The sequence below is a fragment of the Rhincodon typus genome, chromosome 33 (assembly GCF_021869965.1).
Source record: "Rhincodon typus isolate 14 chromosome 33, sRhiTyp1.1, whole genome shotgun sequence".
NCBI lineage: Eukaryota > Metazoa > Chordata > Chondrichthyes > Orectolobiformes > Rhincodontidae > Rhincodon > Rhincodon typus.
The window spans coordinates 35144500-35149300 of NC_063364.1; the positions used below are offsets into that span (position 1 = coordinate 35144500).

Below are 4801 nucleotides of genomic sequence, written 5' to 3' on the forward strand. Positions count from 1 at the left end.
GCACTGACCCTCCAATAATGCCCACTCCGTCGCCACTGACCTCTGACAGGGCAGCAGTCCCATATCATTGGAGTTACCCTAGAACCAGTGGGAAGGAATTTGGGAGGTATTACCACAACTTTTAAAAAAGTGTGATGGACTATATTGAATGGAACTGAGCAGCATACGTCCAGATCTCAGGGAAATTACTGCACAAATAGGGATGATCTAGCATTCTTAAAGATGTGAAAAGAAGGTATTTGAAGTTTGAGAAGATTTATAGCTCGGGTTGTGGCTGAGGTTGTAGACTTGATCGCCGAGCCGGTGGGTTTGATTGCAAATATTTCATCACCCCACTGGGTAACATTGTCAGTGTGCCTCAGTGAAGCGTTGGTGTTCTGTCCCACTAGTTATTTATATGCCTCAGTTTGTTGGGGTGTTTGGCATCACTTCTGGTTCGGTTTCTCAGTGGTTTGTACACAGGGTCTAATTCAATGGTGTTTGTTGTTGGAGTTCCAGTTAGAGTACCAGGCCTCCAGGAATTCCCTGGCGCATCTGTTTGGCTTGTGCGATTATTGATGTGTTGTCCCTGTCAAATTTGTGTCTCTCTTTGTCCATGTGTAGTGAGGCAAGTGAGAACTGGTCGTGTCTCTTGGTGGCTAGTTGGTGTTCAAGTATTCGTATTATCAGTTTTCTTCTGGTTTGGCCTATGCAGTGTTTGTCACAGTCACTGCATGGTATTTTGTATACTACACCGATTTTGCTGGTTTTGGGTATGGGATCTTTACGTTCATCAGTAGGTATCGCAGGGTGGTTGTTGGTCTGTGAGCTACCCTGATACCTAGGGCTGAGTCGTCTTGTGGTCATCCCTGCAATGTCCTTGATGTATGGTCGGGTGATTAGTGAGTCTGGTCGTGTTGTATCTTCCCATTGTAGTCTGTCTCAAAGGTAACAGCGGATTGTGCTTTTTGGGTATCCATTCCTTTTGAAGACTCCGTATAGGTGCTCCTGTTCTGCTTCGCATAGTTCCGGGTTGCTGCAATGTGTTGTGACTCATTTAAATAGTGTCCTGATGCAGCTCCGTTTTTGGGCATTGGGGTGTTTGCTAGTGTAATTGAATATTTGGTCAATATGTGTGGTCTTTCTATATACGCTAGTCTGGAGTTCCCCCGTTGTTTTTGCGTTCTATCATTATATCCAGGAAGGGTAATCGGTTGTTCTCTTTTTCTTTCATGAATTTTATCCCAGTGAGAATGTTGTTTATGTGTAAGTGGGTTTCATAGAATCCCTACAGTGTGGAAACAGGCCCTTCGGCCCAATCAGTCCACACCAAACCTCAAATCATCCCACCCAGACCCACCCCACTATAACCCACCTAATCTACACATCCCTGAACACTACAGGCAATTTAGCATGGCCAATCCACCTAGCATGCGCATCTTTGGACTGTGGGAGGAAACCAGAGCACCCGAAGGGAACCCACGCAGACACGGGGAGAACGTGTAAACTCCACACAGACAGTCGCCCAAGGGTGGAATCGAACCCGGATCCCTGGCACTGTGAGGCAGCAGTGCTAACCACTGAGCCACCGTTTCTTCTGGTTTTGTGTGTTTGATAATCGCGAAGATTTCATCTACACATTGGACCCAGAGTTTGGGTCGCATAGTGGGGAGCACTGTCCGTTCTAAACTTTGCATTACTGCTTCTGCAATCAGTCCTGATATTGGGGATCCCATTGGTGTTCCGTTGATTTGTTTGTATATGCCATCGTTGACGGTGAAGTGAGTTGTGATCTAGTAGTTTCACGGTGGTGTCCTTATTGATGTTGTTGGTATACTGGGATGCCTGCTTACTTAATTCGTCCAGCAGTATGGCAATTGCCCCTTTGGCCAGGTCGATGTTTATGGATGTAAATACTGCTGTTACACGCCAAAGGATATCATCATCTCGTCCTCTTCTATCCTGGTGTCCTTGATGATGTTGAGCAATTCTTGGGATCAATGAATGAAGCAGGTAGTGTTGTCCACTAAGCATTTCAATTTCTGTTGTAGTTCTTTGGCAAGTCCAAATGTTGGTGTACCTGGAAGTGAGACAATGGGTCTGAGGGGTATCCCCTGATTTGTGTACCTTGGGGAGTCTGTAGAAGTATGGTGTGTTGGATACAAATAAATAAAAAGCGGGACTGAACACTGACGCTTCACCGGAGGCACACTGACAATGTTACCTAGCAGGGTGACGGAACATTTGCAACCAAACCTACTGGCTCGGCAAGCATGTCTACCACCTCAGAAGGTATTTGGCCTGGGCATCAAAAGATGCTGATAGAACTCCAAGAGAATGGGTGTTGGATGCACTGAAGCCAGCTACAGAAATCTAAAGGAGGTTCGGAGGATTAACGTCCTATGCTCATACCCTCATTATAAGCTGTGGCAAAAATGAACATTTGAATCCCAGAGCTGATCACCTGACTCATTGGATGTGTTTGAAGTGAAATACCTTGTGTGTATGTTCCACAGTAACAATCAGCCCCCAAACGCTTTGTGACAAACCAAAATGGAATGCAATTTTTAAATTGGACTGAAACTAGTTGTTGTGAACAGCCCACAATGTGGTGTTTAATTACAGACCCCAAAAGCAATGATGTAAGGTGTTGGATGGCTGGAAGATTGCTGGGGAAAAATCCCGACGGAAAGTGAAATACCAAAGGGGATATGGTATTTCCAAATAGAGCAGAGAACCTACAATCTCTCCCAGGTAGATTCTGTTCCTATTTGGGAAAAAGCAGATAGGGTCAAAGTGCTGTATCTGCAACAAGACCAAGATAAACAAATCTTTAGGTGGAAACAGTGAGAGAGGTGTGAACTGGGGCAGGGGATTTTTGGGATGGGCTGCAGGTACCTCAGATAATTTACACCAACTGAAACTGACCACAGTCCAGGGACCCTGTGAGAAGAAGTTAGAAGGACCCTAATCCTAAACCTAACCTGACAAACATAATTAATCACCATGAGTCAACAGCAATTGAAATGAGATGCCTGATATACCAATTATTTCACTACAAACAAAAAGTGTAGGGTGGCAGATAGAAACAACAAAGGGAGGCTTAGCCTTAGACAGGGATAATCTCAACAATGGCACCATCCTCAACTCAATATGTCATGTCAACCATCAGAGGACAAATGTCTCCTTACAGAAAGACAACAGAGCATGGGGTGATGTGGTGGAATGGTTTTCAACCCCAAGCGGCCTCTCTGAGGTGTTGGGACGATGCTGAAAGGTGCATGTACAAGTCAATAAAGTCTAAACCGAGGAACTCCTCTGCTCCTCCCCCCAACCCCGTCCCAACAGCAGCAGCAGGAGAGACCATGAGAGATTTGAGCAACCAAAAAACATCATTCATCCCCAGTACTAACCCCACAACCCAAACAGCCCGAGCAAATGAACGGACTAGTCAGTGGCCTAGTATTCTCAAACCTCAATAGGTTTCCTACACCAATGTTTCCCATCAGCTAAAGCCCTTGCTTTTGAATGCGTCCGGTATAATGCTACCACTGCAACAGAGATCCTGGAACAACAGGCAAACAGTTAGTAAATTGGATGTTTAGACTTCCTGGGACATATCAGATGGTGGAGGCGGTGTCAACGGCTATGCATAGCCTATGGAACTTGGTTACTGAATGATGTGCTCCATAACTTGGAGCAGACAGGCCAACACGAACTGCTAAACTGGGTTCATGAGTAAACCATCCAAGATTAGCTCCTGCAGGGAAGTGACAGCACTGTCTGCTGTATCATGAAAGCTGTCAGAAAAGGGAGAAGCCAAATCAACACTCGGTGCAGTGGTACTGCAATCCCACAGCTGGATGCAACTATCGTACCAGATACAGAAGACTGGGATATTACAATCTGGTGGGTGGGAGCGTGCAGCATATCCCTTTGGCCGGGTACCAAAGGGGAATCAGGCAAATGGCACAAGGCTCCACAAGTGGCAGTATGGACCCACCCTGCTGTGATTACTCCTTTTACACAGTCAATATTCTACTTCGCACCCAGTCACGCACACTAGTCAACGGAGTAACATTATAGCCAATTATAGACCAGAAAGCAGGAGAATTGGAAATAGCAGTAGAGCACCCATACCTGGAGAGATACAGTCAAAAAGGACATCCCCAACCCCACTCAAAGTGAACTCCAGTCAGATATGCGGAGAAAGAAAAAAGGTCAAAGAAATACAGAAGGATGTGGAGACGGATAATTCAAACACAGACATGATGGGAAAGAATTAGGTCTCCCCATGTGTCATCAACTTAACTTGGGAAAGGAGAGAGGTACACACAGACATAACATGAAGGAGAGAGAGAGAGAGAGACGTATGAATACGTCAATGTGAAAACGCCACAATTATCCACCCGAGAAGGTGTGCCAAGCTATAGTACAGACACCAGAAACCAGTGTGGGGTGGAGTGGGGGGCGGGGGGGGGGGCGGGTGGGAAGAGACACAATTAAAAGGGTTAATACACCACAACCAGTGTCTGGGCAAGCACAGGGAGTGGACAAATTCTAATTAAAAAAGGGTTACTGTATCAATTATATGATACAAATCTTGAAATTGGCGGATCATACAGACACTGTAACCTATCACACTTCCATATTATAAAATACGCTGCAACCATTGTCTGGGAGTCACAGCACAGACATCACACTGTCCTTTGGTTCCTTGAATAATGGGGATCATTAGTATTGGTGCTCCTCTCACCACACAACAGCTCATTCACCACTGACCCTCCCACAGTGCGGCGCTCCCTCGGCACTGACCCTCCCA

The 4801-nt window shown here is 45.8% G+C and overlaps 1 protein-coding gene across 1 annotated transcript in view; it reads right to left on the minus strand.

Moving 5' to 3' along the window:
• Positions 1-4801, minus strand: part of bloc1s6 (biogenesis of lysosomal organelles complex-1, subunit 6, pallidin) — an 18671-nt gene that overhangs the window by 1417 nt on the left and 12453 nt on the right. The window lies entirely within an intron of this gene.